General features: G+C 56.0%; 2 protein-coding genes across 4 annotated transcripts in view; one reads left to right on the forward strand and one right to left on the reverse strand.

Annotated features, from left to right (window-relative positions):
- The window catches only part of LAT (linker for activation of T cells), a 419,561-nt gene that overhangs the window by 41,210 nt on the left and 363,814 nt on the right, over positions 1 to 14,537 (forward strand). The gene's annotated exons all lie outside the window — the stretch shown is intronic.
- Positions 1 to 14,537, reverse strand: part of SBK1 (SH3 domain binding kinase 1) — a 45,095-nt gene that overhangs the window by 8,258 nt on the left and 22,300 nt on the right. The window contains exon 1 of one of the 2 annotated variants that reach the window (XM_081819788.1): positions 13,107 to 13,915. The exons of the other annotated variant lie outside the window; for it this stretch is intronic. The gene's annotated coding sequence lies outside the window, so the exon portion shown is untranslated. Of the gene's footprint in view, positions 1 to 13,106; positions 13,916 to 14,537 lie in introns of those variants that run through there. 2 annotated transcript variants of the gene reach the window in all.

The raw sequence follows: 14,537 nt of genomic DNA on the forward strand, positions 1-14,537 counted from the left end.
GCCTGGGTGGCTCAGTCGTTGAGTGTCTGCCTTCAGCTCTGGTCATGATCCCGGGGTCCTGGGATCGGGCCCAGCACTGGGATCCCTGCTCAGCGGGGAGCCTGCTTCTCCCTCTCCCACTCCCCCTGCTTGTGTTCCCTCTCTCACTGTCTCTCTCTCTCTCTCTGTCAAATAAATAAAATCTTAAAAAAAAACAAACTCTGTTTCCTCTTTTATTTTTTTATTTTAGATTTTATTTATTTATTTGACAGACACAGCGAGAGAGGGAACACAAGCAGGGGGAGTGGGAGAGAGAGAAGCAAGGCTCCACGCTGAGTAGGGAGCCCGATGTAGGGCTCCATCCCAGGACCCTGGGATCATGACCTGAGCTGAAGGCAGATGCTTAACCAATGAGCCACCCAGGCGCCCCTGGTTTCCTCTTTTATAATACAGAGCTGTTGCTGGAGGGCGGTTGTCAGCAGGGGAGTACATTTCCTGCCCGCCTGGCAGCCAGGTGTGGCCAGGTGTGACCAGTTTCTCCAATGGAATGTGAGCAGAAATGATGGAAGTCACTGCTGGGCGGGGCCTCTCAAGAGTGGGCGGGGTTTCGCTATTTTCTCTCCTTTAAGCATGCCTGATACAGAGGCCTCCTGGGTCCTAAAAGACAGTGGAGGGGCGCCTGGATGGCTCAGTCGGTTAAGCCTGTGCCTTCATCTCAGGTCATGATCCCAGGGTCCTGGGATTGAGCCCCGCATCGCATCGGGCTCCCTGCTCAGCGGGGAGCCTGCTTCTCCCTCTCCCTCTGCCTGCCGCTCCCCCTGCTCCCCCTGCTCGGGCTCTCTCTCTCTCTCTCAAATAAATAAATAAATAAATCTTAAACGAAAAGAAAGACAGTGGAGCTAGGAGCAGCCTGAGTGCCTGGCTGTGGGCAGTCTCCTGCTGTTGAAGGCTGCCCACTTGAATTCTATGGAAGGCGAAGTAAATGTCCGTTGTGTTAGGCTGCTGAGATATAGGGGCTTATTTGTTACAGCAGCTATAGTGCTACTAGTCTAATCTAAGGATTATGTAGCAAGGAGGCCAAAGAGCTAGGATTTGAACCTCTGTATGTCCAACTGCCTGGAGGGTGACCAGTCTGTAAAGAGAGGGGGGGGGCCTGCTCTTATCCTGTCTCATGGGAGAACAAGAATACGGGCAAATATTTATTGAGTGTTTCTATATGCCAGGTGCTGGGCTAACCATGATGGATTAAATTATTTAACAATCACAAGTCTGGGCGGTAGGCGCTACTATGATCACCCCATCTTACAGAAAGGGATACAGATGGGCTAACTAATTTGGATTTGAACTCAGGCTGTCAGGCTTCAGGTCCCATGCTCTTGTGCACAGTGTCCTCTGAGGCTCCTGAAGGTAAACCCAAGCAGAGAGCAACTCAAAATGAGACAGTTCTCATGTCACAACAGGGAGGAAATGGGTTCTCAATCGCTGGGGGTAGAGAAGCAGAGAACTGGATGCCCATCTGTTGGGGAATCGGCAGCGGGGGTTGAGGTTGGACCAAGAGACATCAGCCAGGCCTTTCTTACTCTCACTCTGGGATTCTAAGATTCTCTGTCCCCATGCCCAGGTCGCTTCACTCCGGTCACTGCACCCATGCTGTACCCTTAGCCCAGGCAAACCCCAAGGGTATCCTTAACCAGGCCCTGGCCTGGAAGGATTCCATCGAACATATGATTGTTGCTGGCTCGGTGGGTCACCGCTCTGGGTCCGTCTTATTATGAAAAGCTGTGTCACAAAAGCAGCCATAAGACAAAAGCATTATTTCAGGTACTGAGTGGGGACGGGGGGGCCTGCTCCACTTTGATTCTTTGTAGAGGGAGGGGCTGGAGACTCATGCCCCTAGTCTACCTGGCTGAGCTCGCGTCGGGTACCCCCCAATCCCCCTTTCCCACCTCCAGGCTTCTCCCTCCGAGGCCTCCTTATCCATGTCTTAAGACCACATCTGACCCACGCCTTGCCTTGCTCAGGCATTTTCAGTGGCTTCTTGAGTCAGCCTGTGGTGCTTTTTCCTTCTCAGATGAATTTTGCTTTCTTCAGGGAACGGCCCCTCTCTCAGGCCACACGGTTCAGTAGAATGTCCACCCAGGTTTTAGGGGCAGGCTGGACCCAGGCCTGGCTGGCCAGCAGGTCCATCCCATCCACCAGATCACTATGACTGGTTCAGAGATGAACCTGTGACCAAAGGTGACCCACTGGGATCTAGACCTAGGACTTGGGCTGCAGCTATCAGGAAAGAGATGCCTCCTGACTCTTGGGATGCAAAGCCGGAGGACAAGGTCTGGAGCTGCGGGGGGCCGGCTTTGCCACCGTGCAGGGAGAGCCTGCCCAAGAATGAAGCATCAGAGAAGAAAAGCAGAGCTGTAAGGTGGAGGGATTTCTGATGACTCTGGGCACCTGGATCCAGGCATGACTAAAGCCAGTTATACTCCTGACCATTTGTTTCATGCATCGATACACTTCTTTTTTTGGCTTAAGCCACTTTGAATTGAGTTGATGTTACCTGCAACCTAAAGATTCCGGACAAGTATATCTACTCGGGCCTGGGCACTGGCATGGGGTGAATAGGTTAGAGCAATGCATCAGGTAGAAGATATGAACCTATGAATTAGGAAGGCAGACAAAATAAGGACTCAGATAAATAGAAGGCCAGAAAGGCAATGTCAGTGCTCCAGCATTTCCAAGGAGGGCATGGCAGTGGGGATCAGGGTGGCTTCCTGGTGGAGGTGACATACAAATGGGCTTTGAAGGGGACTGACAATCCAGCAAGAAACCCAAGAGCTGCTTGACAGCAAGCTCCATGCCTTAATCACCTCGGTATCCCTAGTACTTAGCCAGGGTGTGACAAATGTTAGGTGAATAATTCTTTATGTGTTCAGCAAGTTGTAATTTTTCATGTCTTCGCTTTCTTGAACGTGACCCTGTAGGCATATAGTTATTTTCCCAGGGGCTTGTGTGAGGTATCATTAGCCCCATTTTTTTTTTCTAAAGATTTTATTTATTTATTTGAGAGAGAGACAGACCGCGAGAGAGGGAACACAAGCAGCAGGGGGAGTGGGGGAGGGAGAAGCAGGCTTCCCGCAGAGTAGGGAGCCCAATGCGGGGCTCGATCCCAGGACCCTGGGATCATGACCTGAGCCGAAGGCAGACGCTTAACGACTGAGCCACCCAGGCGCCCCCATTAGCCCCATTTTAATGATGCAGAGACTGATGGCCAGAAGAAAACAGTGATTTGCTCAAAATCACAGAAAGGCAGTGGCAGGGTTGGGCTAGAGGCCAGGGCCTCTGCACGGTGGGGTGTGCTCTCCCTCTCATGGCCCAGCCCCAGCACAGCAGAGGGGGGGTGTGGCTGGGAGTGACACTGGGGAGGGGACAGAGAGGCTAGAGGTACTGTGAGAGAGGAAAGTGACATAACCGCTAACACTAAGGATCCCCGAGGTGTGCCAAGAGCCTCAGAGAAATTAACTTATCTAAGCCTCACAACACTCTACGACACGGGGACTGTTATTCATCCCAACTTACAGATGAGAAAACTGAGGCCCAGAGCAGTCATGTCACTTGATCAAGATCATCCAATAAATGTCAGAGCTGGGATTCAAACCCAGGCATTACCACTCCAGTGTCCAAAAACCTAACCACTCTGTTTCATTGTTCCTAAATTGATATCGTGCAAACTATCACTCATTTTCTCAATATGCCAATGCTTCACATTGGGGGTGTCATCTTCATGGCACCCCCGTGTTACAGATAAGGACGCTGAGGCCCAGAGGGGTTAAGCAGCCTGCCCCAGGCCACTCAGCTGGTAAAGGGCAGAGACAAGGACTGAACCCTGAACTTCCCTGCTCATCTCTTCTCCGCTCTTGGTCTCTGGCCCCACTGTCTTCAGCACCACAGGCGAGGACAGCACCCAGGCAGGCCCCACACGACACTGCAAGGCTAGAGGAAGCTCGAGGAGGGGAGGCAGCCCGGACGGGGATGGAGGGACCGCTGCAGAACTGGAACCCAGGCCCCCCTCCCAGGGGGGTGGAAAGGTATGAGTGGATATACTGCCATTTATTTAACCAAACCCCTACTGGGTCGTGTCCAACTTTTTCCTACTGCAAACTACGAGTTGCCTTGTACATAAGTCATTTGGCAATGTGCAGATGAGTCTGTATGCTCAGTTCCAGAAATGGGTGGCCAGGTTGAAGGGTGAATGGGTTTGGGATTTCTGTAGAATGTTCGGTGTCCCCCAGAGGGCACTGCCACCGGCCCTCCCCCAGCCATGTAGGAGAGAGCTGCTTCTTGGTGGAGCAAGCAGCTGTCACCAGCTCCCTCGCCCTCTCTGCGCCTCCGGCTCACTTTGTTTAGTATGCTACTTTGAACCAGGGGTTGGGGGGGATACGGATAGGTTTCTCACTTGCGTGTATTTGCATAAAGTAACTCTGGAATCAACACCAGACATTAATAAACGTACCGGACCGCCCTCAGCACCCGCTCTCACTGGTCTGAGCCATCCTGGTCCCTCGGGTACAGCAGTAACTTCCTAACTGGTGCCCCTACCCACCACAGCCCACTCGGATCCAATTGTTCCCCAACTCAACACCCACCATCAACTCCCATTTCATTCCAAAATCCTTACAAGGGCCCTCAGTTTACCCCTTTGACCTGTCTCCTCCCTCCTCCTGTTCCAGACACGCTGCTCTCCCTGCTGTTCCCCAAACACACCAGCTCCCGGCCTGGGGGCTGTTCTCTCTGCCCTTAGATGGCCACATGGCTCCTTTCCTCCAAGTTCTGCTCAACTGACACCTTCTCAACTAGGGCTACTCTACCGCACTCCCCTTATCCTGTTCTAGTGTTCCCCGGTAGAGGGCAACACTCTAATGTATTATGTAATTTACTGCCTGGCAAGATCTCTCGTGACCCTCTCTTCCCCACTGGAACTTCAGCGCTAGGAGGGCGGGGATGTTGTCAGGCTGGTTTCGTTCACTCTGGATCCCCCAGCAGTTAGTGCAGTGCCTGCACATCGTAGGCGCTTCATCAGTATTTGGTGAATGAATGGATGCATGAATGCATGAACGCATCTCTGGGGACAGCAGTGGGAACTGAGTGAACAGAGGCAGGGCAGGAATGAAACTTTTCACTAGGTATGATCCTTTTAGGTCTAGGCAGTAAAAGGAACCAGGCATGGCTGGTGGTCCAGACAAAGCCAAAGGAAAATGCAAGGAGAGATCATGCCCATCCACCCAGGCTCCACAGCCCAGGGTTGGGATCCCCTGAGAAGGGCCTGAGGAGGAGTGGCCTGGCTTGGTTGCCCTGGATTCCCACAGTGGACCAGCCCATGCTCGGGAAGGTGGGGGCCCTTGGGAGTCCCCTTGACACCCCACCTTGAGCAGAGCCCTCTTTATGTCCCCAAGGCAGGTGCCCCAGTCTGGCTCTCTGCTGTTGGCCACCTTCCCTAGAGGGGGTCCTCAACCCTCATTTGTTTACCCCAGTGCAGAAATGTGTTCACATGGGGGTCCTCCTATCTGCTGCCAGGGAGTGGGGGGACCCAGAGCCTGGCCCTTTGGCCCCAGAAAGAGGCCTGCGAGGTGCTTGGCAGAGCACTGACCCCTGCTGCTGGTCCCAGGGAGCTCTGGGCAGCCCCCTGCCTTCCCTTCTCTTCAGTTTTCCAATCTATGAAATGAGCTATTTAGTGGTTCTTATCTCTTCATGGGTCACCGAAGGCTCAGTACCCTCTCCTCTGAAAAAGCTCCCAGTCACCCCGTGCACACTTTTACACGCAACACTGGCGGGGGGTGTCAGGGCCCCAGGGAGCCCTCAAGAGGTTCCAGATAAGGCCTCTCCCTCCCCTTGGTCCTGCAACACAGAGACTCCAGCAAACATCCCGTTCTGTTCAAAAGGAGGAAGAGAAGGATATTCTCCAATCACTTCCTTGCTTCCCCTCCTGGTGCCAACTCCAGCTTCGCCCCTTCTTGCTGTGTGACCTTGGGCAGGCTGTGCCGCTTGCCGAAGCCTCAGTTTGCCCATCAGTAAAAGGGGGCTGACAGTGCCCGTCTAACATGGGCCTCTGTAAGAATTAAGCCGGCACTGGCTGGACGGAGGGGTCTGGGACCGTGGTTCTGTCGTGGATTGGCCGTGACTCTGTACCATCTTGGCGAAGGCTGCACTCTGACTGCACCCTGGTTTTCTACGCTGGAAATGGCGGCTGTCTGGGCTCGGCTAAATCTCACCCCCTGAACGCGCTTGAGCCAGAAGGGACTTTGGAGACCATCTGACCCAGGCAGGTCCCACATTTCCCAGGTGGGAAGACTGAGAGAAAGAGCTGAAGCCTTCCCAAGATCAAGCAGCAGAAACTGCAAACGACCTTCTCGCCGCTGCCCTCCCCGCTAGGGGCAGCCTGGGGTTCCCCTTGCTGCGAGGCTCTGCCTCAGCCTCCCCTCCAGCTGGCGCAGTCTGCCCCTTCCCTGGGGCACATCCTTGGTGGTTATTAATAGCCTGTGACGCTATTCGCCTGCAGCTGGTGCCCAGAGCTGGAACGGGCTCTCTGCCTCTTTTCGCCCTCCCCAGCCAGACCCTGTGGGGGAAGTAGCAGTCCTGGGCCTCACCCCTCCCCAGCTGCCTGAGGGCCCAGTGCCTGTGGCAGCCCCTGTGGGTGTGGGAGGAGGCAGGAGCCTTGTTGCCTGTGTGAGGCGGGCAGCCCGGCACCCAGGCCGATCAATAGGAATGGAGGGCTGAGAGCACAGAGGTGGCCTGCCACTCGCTGACTGGCCCAGGGGCGGTGGCTGGGTGTCCACCAGTGGACAGGTGGCGACCACTGGAGAGACAGAGGCTCCCTGAAGAAATGAGCCCTTCCCTAGCTATAGCCCTCATCTCTTCCCGAGCCCCTACAGAGGGGGTAGAAGGAGGAAGGAGCCCACATTCAGGCATTCCTGGGTAATTTCTAGCCATGAAGCTCTGGGTAAGTCACTTACTCTCTCTGTGCCTCCATTCCTCATCAGTAAAATGGGGATAATATGCAGGTTAAAAGGTTAATAATAGCTAACATTTATGAACCACGTAAAGTACGGAGTTCTTTATGTATATATAGAGACTCGTTTAAACCTCATGACAATCTTGGGAGAAGCTATTATTATTCCCATTATGACCCTTAAAGCTCAGGAAATGGAAACTCAGAGAACGAAAGATTAGCTGACATGCTTGGTGTCACACAGCTAAGAAGTGGCTTAGAGCTATCTGTCTGGCTCCAGGACGTTCAGTAAATATTTGTTGAGCCTCTGCTACGTGCTTGGCACTGTTCTTGTATCTGGAATACATTCATGAACCAAACAAACGGACCTGCCCTCAAGGAGCTTCTATCCTAGTTTGGAGGCCGACAATCAGGAAGGTGGCTAAGAGATGTAGGTCAGAGAGTACGAAGTCCTAGAGGGGAAAACAAAGCAGGGAGAGGTGAGGAAATGTTAGGGATGAGGGGTGAGATCATAGACAGGTGGGTGGTCAGGAAAGGCCCCACTGAGAAGGCTCCAGGCATGTGGATATGGTGGTGGAAGAGCTTTCATGGCAGAGGCTCTGGAAACAGTGAGGAGGCCACGGCAAGGACCTGGCTTTCACTCGGTGACACGCACACCAAACCCCAACCTGAGCAAACCCTTCCTGAAGCCAACCTGTGTGCCAGGCTCTGGGAGGTGAAGAGACAGCACGAACCTGACCTAGCTTACCCTTAAGAGACTTGGAATCCAGCCCCCCACAGCAATTCCACCACTGCCCTAGGCATGTGGCTGTGGAGGAAGGGGGTGAGGGAAGCCTTAGAAGCTTCTGGAAAAGTTCCGTGGGCCTGCACTGCAGATTCCTCTGTATTGCAGGGCTCGCCTGTCACGGCCCCATGTGAGCAGAGGTGTGGGAGCAGGAAAGCTGGGTGATATGTCCAGAATTGCAGCCAGAGCCCAGGTTAGGTTCTGTTGGGTCCTTCTGGCCGGCTTTGCCCTGTGAACTGTGTGTGAATGGTGGAAAAGTGGGCAGAATGTTCTCTGAATCCTAGATATGGAAGCTCGAGTAAAGACCTTCACCTCTGAGTCTCCTTTTTTTTTTACCTGTAAAAGTGGGACTCCCATTCCCTTTCTGCTCAGGGCTTGTGGGACTAACATTAACAGCGAACCTTTAGTGGGGTACTCAGTGCCGTTCACATCACTTTACGAATATTCATTCACTTAATCCTCAGAATGACCTTACAAGGCAGGTACTAGCACCATCCCTTTTTGTAGATGAGAGATCCGAGGCACAGAGAGGTTAAGCACCTTGCCCAAAGTCACACAGCAGGGTCTAGAGGTCGTGCTTTTTGCCAGTAAAATATGTTAACTGGGGGCCTCGCTGCCCCTCCTGGAGACAGTTGGGGTCAGGGCCGGCAGATGGGAAGATCTCCCTCCAGGGCAGTGGGCCCTGGCTAGGGAAAAGGAAGTCTTCCTGCTGTGATGGGGGCTGGGGGTGCTGGGGTGGGGATTTGTGCAGCCTCTCTGGGGCCTGACCAGGAGGAGGATGAGGAGGCTCTGTCCTGTCCAGCCTCCACGCCGGTCCCTCAGGGCCATCCCAACAACCAGAGGCAGTTGGAACATTCTGTGGCTAGAGTCGCAGGGGAGGAGAGCTGGTGCAGCGGGGGAATCACCGTGGCTTCCTCCCGCCCGGACCAGCTCATTTGCATACCCCGCAGGGTGTGGCAGAAGCGACAGAGCAAACACTGAAGTGGCAGGCACTGCTGAAGTGCTTTACTTGTAACAGTCCTCGCCAAAACTCTAGACGGTAGGGGCTATTATCACCCCCATAACTGCATCAGAAGAAACTGAGGCACAGGACAACTGCCTTGTCCAAGGTCATATAGCTAGGGACTGGTACAGGTGGGATCCGAACCCAGGGAGTTCAATGCCGGTTTCACTTTGGTGGCTCACAGCGGTGGGCAGTCAGAATCCTCCCTCTGGGTTAATGTAGTGCTGTTCTCAGCACTAAATGAGAAAGCAGTGCCCAGTGTCCGGCAGGGAGCACTTGACATTGAAAAATGTTCCACTGCTTCCTCCCAACTCTGATACTCTGCGCCTCCCCAAGTGGGGGCTGAGCTGGGAATCTGGACCTGTTCTCTCTCCAGACTGAAGCCGAACTATGGCAGGGAGAGAGGAGGGGCTCTAACTGGACCCTTCAGGCCTACTGCTGTTGCTTCCTGTGGCCAGAAAGGGGGCTGAGGGGAGCAGGGGAGGGAGTGGGTGGTTTGGGTGAGACTCGGGATCCTTTGGAGATGCTGCTCCTGGCTCTGGCCTGATGCCCAACCGCCTGGGGAACTCACTCAGCAGACACAGGCAGGTGCCTCACCTAGAAAGCAGAGGTGGGAAGGAGGGCCTCAACTACAGAACTCTGGCTAAGCTGCCCTGGATCCCACCCTGAGAGCCACAGCGCCAGGTTCTGGAAGGGCCTTCTCAGGCTCAAAACCCACCCCACCCCACCCCAACCATAGCAGGGTCATGCTTCACGCTCTTAAGCACCACACAACACTCTTCCCCTTTCATGGGGACAGCAGAAGCCCTGTGGTCTCCCCGGACTGGCTATGGGGAAACTGAGGTGGCATTACCACCAAGGCTTAGTGGCCTGCTTGCCAATGCCCCTTTTAATAAGAGCCAATAGTTAATTGAGCACTTTTTATGTGCCAGACCCTTTCCTAAGCCCTCTTCATGCTTTAGCTCACTGACTCCCCTGGATGACCTTGAGGTAGGTATTATCTTTGTTTTCCAAAGAAGTAAACTGAAGCACATCGAGGATAAGTATCTTACTCAAGGTCACACGGCAGCTAAGTGGGAAACCCTGGCAGAGTCCACAGCCTGGGATCTCAAGCATGGTGCTCTGCTATGTCCCTTGACCTCGGGCTGCTATAGATCTTCATCCAGGAGGATGGCACATTCCCTTCCAGGGCCATGCCCAGTGGCTGGGGCCCAGTGCTGGCCCCTGGCCCCCGGCCCAGCCACTTGGCAACACCCGTTGGTTTCATTAATGTTTAGGGAATGTCAATAGTTTTGAGTGACTCTTGCATCTAGGCCCCTACCTCTCCTGCCTGACCAAAACTTAGAGCGCCTTGAACTCAGTCCTAGAAAGTTAGAGCAAGGAGGAAGCTTATAGCAGAGAGAAACTCAAGTCCAATTCCTCTCTGGACACATGGGTAAACTGAGGTCCAGACAGCAGCCCTCCCCCAAGAGTCCTCAGCAGTGCCTGGGCCTAGGGCCTTGGACTTCTGCTCCTGAGCAAGCAGGACAATTAAAAAGGTTTTGGTAGTTGAATCCTTCTAGCACAATGAGAGGTCACAGGCCGGAGCCCAGAGTAAAGGTGGGGCCAGGCTGGGATGTTCTGGCTACAGGGATGCAGGTTCACTTCCCCACTTAGCCCCGGAGGGATACTGCTCTGTGCCTGTCCTAACTTGGCCATGGTGGAGGCAAGGAACACTCACGTGTGCAAAACACATACAGACGAAGGTCACCCGCTGAGCAAACATTTTCTGGCCTCCGCCCTGGGCTTGCAAAGCCAGATGCCTGCAGGAGGGGCCAGCAGGTCACGTAAATGAGTGAGCAGGCCAGGGGAGGCCCCGGGTGGGCTGGAGGGCAAGTGCCCTTAAAGAAGGAGGTGATTCTTTGGCTTTGGCCTGAGGATGCCACGTCATCTGATTCAAGAAGATCCAAAAATCAGAACTCGCCTATGAAATCGTATGTTGTTTTCAACACTGGCAACAAACGCAAACACGAGAAAACGCTATTTGGATCACCAGAATGCGTCTAGAAGCTGTCTTTTACACAGGTGCTGTACGATGCGCTGGCCTCTAGCATGGACAAGCCACCGCAGTGTGGACAAGACAGACCTGGGGTTCCGTGTCCTGGAGCCCAGGGTCTAGATGTGGAGACAAGGTCTCCCAGCACATGAGGACATGGGCTACTGTCTCCAAGCCAACCATCAGCCAGTCCAACTCAGCTCTGCACTCTGGGTCAGGCCATTTCAGGTCAAAAGGGAAGTTGGAGGCAGAAGGCTGCTCCTGAGCCATCCTATGGCCGGGCTTCTCAGGTTGAGGGACCAGCCCCAAAGGAGGGAGGGAATCAGAGGACACAGAGGAGAGGAGCCAGAAGAAGATGGTGAGTGAGGAGCGAGCTGACGGCTGAGAGGCATGGGTTAGGGGCACGCCACAAAGGGTCTGGACTTGTGCTTTATTCCAGACTCAGTGGGGAGCCACTGCAGGTTAATGAGGAGGGGAGATCTTACTTCCGGTCCCCCTCTGGCCTTTTGATGGTTTTCCCTAGTCACAGTGACTCAAATCTCTGGATTTGGCCTCTCACTCCACTCCCTTGCCTGTGGGTCATATAAGGCCCTGGGCTCCTGGGAACCCATTGGAAATGAACTCCTTCAGAGAGGGAGAGGATACACCTGGGTGCTCCTCGTGGCCCAACTGTGATCTACATACTGCAGAGTGAGTGGCTCACTCTCTGTCATTGTCTCTGGGAGATGCCACATGCTTGTCCAAGGTCACCCAGTCTTCAGAGCAGCGGGGCTGAGGGTGGCTGCCTCAGCTGTCCTTGAATTTGCAGGAGGGGCTGCCAGAGGTCTGGCCGGAAGCACCCCCAACCTCTTCTCCTTGGTCACATCCTCTCCCGTGGGTCAATGCCAGCAGAAGGTGGGGGGGGGGGCACCTGGTATTGGGAATGGGGGAGTAGAGGGATCAGCCACCCAGGCTCAGGGCCCCCAAGTCTACAGCAAGAGGAGGACCAGGTGCTTCAGGTGTGGGGTCAGGACTGGTCAGCTGGACCTGACCAGGCCTACCTCCACTGGCCCAACAGCGAGTGGCCTGGGCAAACTGAGACCCGGAGAGATCAGGAAAGGGGATCGGGATGATGTGGGGAAAAAAGCCCTTGACTCCAGTGCCTGGCACAACACAAATACTAACTAAAGGTTTGTTAAATAAATAAAGGAACAAAGGAACTCCCAGTGGGGCTACCTGTACCAAGTCCTGCCTTCCTCAGCATCACTGCTTGCCTGCAGAGGGCTCAGAGAGAAGAGACTGGGGGAACCCCAGCAGCCCAGAGTGTTCCTTCAGCACGGTCCAGCCCCTTCTTGGGATCTCTGATCCAGAACTTCAGGGTACAACATCCCCTGGATGCTTGTCTTCCCATGAGCTGTGGGGCCTGGGGTTTGGGACCTCACTGAGGGCCGGCCTGGGTTACTGCTGTGTCTAGCCTGGAAAGCTAAAGCAAGGACCTAGAATGGTCCCTTGGTTGTCCAGGACACATGGGTCCAACCTGAGGTTTGGCCCTGGGTATTATGGAGATCAGGAGGAGAAGGGAAGGTCTTGGGATTGCTGGCCCCAGGGCACACGGGGACAGATAGGTGCCCTGACCTGAAATGGCTTCTTCGTCCAGACTACCTCTCCTCCCCAGAAATCACTGCCTCACTTTGGAAAGAGCTTGTTCCCTCCTGCAAAACATACAAAGTGTGACTTGGGGGAAGCCCCTCCCTGTGGCCTGGGCCGGGGGGCAATGGAATCGCAGAGAAAATATAGGGTTCCCACCCATTCTCTCAAACACACCCCTTCCCTGCCCTCTCACAGACAAAGACACACACCCAAAACCTCAGCCGTCACCCTAGGGCCACATGCCACAGATCCTCTCACCTGTGGACATCCCCAAATCTTCCCTTCCCAGGGGGGACTTCACTTGAGAACTCAGCCTGGCCTGGGGGGGGGAGGGGTAAATATACTCCTAGGACTGAGAGTCCAACAGCTCCGGGCTCACAGTTTTGGGAGGGGCGGGGGGAGACTCTCCACCCTCTTCCCCCCTCTCTATGGCACAAGGGGCTCTACCACTACTCCCCCCGTGGGGCCCGGGAGCAGCGCCCAAACCCCAGGGCTAGGGTGTGAGGTGGGGGAAGGGAGAGGAGGAGGGGGCGGCTCCTCCGAGCGAGACACAAAGAGACGTCCTTCAGCCTCGGCTCCATGGCGACGCTGGGGAGGGGGCAGTGTGCACCCAATACTTCCTTCCCCACCTGCAGGGTTAGGGACCTCGGCGGCCACTCACCTGGGCCCGGCTTACCTGGGCTGGGGCCGCGGGGACGCCGCGGCAGGGGGCCTGGGCGCCGTCTCGGTTTCCGTCAGCCCGGCCCGGGGGGGCTCAGGGCGCCACAACCATAGGCTGGGATGCGAAGGGCGCCGCGAGGGGCTCAGTCGCCCGGGTCCTGGAGCTTTGAGGGGGCCCCGAGGCCTCTTGCTGGTGAGGGGTAGCTCTCGCGCTGTCCTCAGTTCCCTAGATTTGGGGTTCCTGTGTACCGGAATTGGGGGGTCTAGGAACCCCCTGATCTAGGGGCGTTCTGAGCTGGGTCTTCGTGTCTTGAGGTGTGGAGTTGTAATGACCAGGTTCTTGACGGGGGGGTGTCCCAGCAATCCCGGACGGGGGGGGGTCACTGCGTTCTAGGTCTTGGGGGGGCCCAGATTGAAGAGGGGTAGTCTTAGCCGTACCGTAGGGAGGTCACTGTCTTCTGAATACGGAGGAAGTCTCCGCTTTCCCCAGCTGGGGAGTCGCTCTCTGTTGGATCTGGAGGGGTCTCCCGCTTTCTTGGGGGTCTCTGGGTCCTGGATGTGGTGGGGGGTATCCCCGCGCTCCCCGGCTGCGGGGGCTTGCTGAGTCCCGGCCACCGGCAGGAACTGGGAGGAAGCCCCTCAGCCGCTGGGGGGCTCCGTTGCCGCCGCTACGAGCAGCCCGGCCCTGAGGTCCCGAACCCCGGCCTGGTCCGGGCTCTGACTGCGGCTCCGGCTCGCGATCCGCCAGTTGCTCGGGCCCCGGCCCCGGCGCCCGCCCGGGCAGCGCTCCATCGCTGCATCGCGGCTCCGCCCTCTGGCCCGCGCGCACCTGCCCGCCTGGCCCGCGGCTCCGCCCTCCGGCTCGCGCGCCACCGCCCGCCCCTTTGTCCGCCCCGCTTGGCGCGCGCTCTCGCGCACGCGCACTCACCTCGGCGCGCGCTCGCCCTCCCGCCGCGCCCTCCCGCCGCGCGCCGCGGGGCGCAGATTCTCCCCGCGCCGAAGGAGCGGCGCGCGGTGCCCCCACCCCGCCTTCCGGCCGCGCTGGGTCCTAGCGCCCGTGGGCTCCCTCTCCATCTTCCCACCCCCGTCTTTTCTAGGTCAGAGCCCAAGAGGGGGCGAGAACGAGGTTAGGGAGGACTCGGGGGAGTCTGAGAGGGTCACCTGGTCCAGCCTCCTGGCCCCTGCGGGACCAGACTGCCCCAGACTGTCCCAGTCTGTTCTTGTGGGGCGGAGCATGTGTCTGTTTCAAGGAGGGAAACAGCCAAGCTCTGTTCTGCAATCCCGTGTGCATTCATTCATCCGTCAGTCTGTCCTGTCTGTCCGCTCATCCATCCATCCATCCATCCATCCTATTTTGAGCGAGAATTCGGAGAACTACCAGTCTACTCAGGGAAGAGGTCGTGACCTGGGGCCTTGGGAGCCGCGCGTGACCAGACTAGGTCGCTTT

This window comes from Leptonychotes weddellii, chromosome 5 (assembly GCF_054177405.1).
Source record: "Leptonychotes weddellii isolate Sample4059 chromosome 5, ASM5417740v2, whole genome shotgun sequence".
In the NCBI taxonomy this organism is placed as follows: Eukaryota; Metazoa; Chordata; class Mammalia; order Carnivora; family Phocidae; genus Leptonychotes; species Leptonychotes weddellii.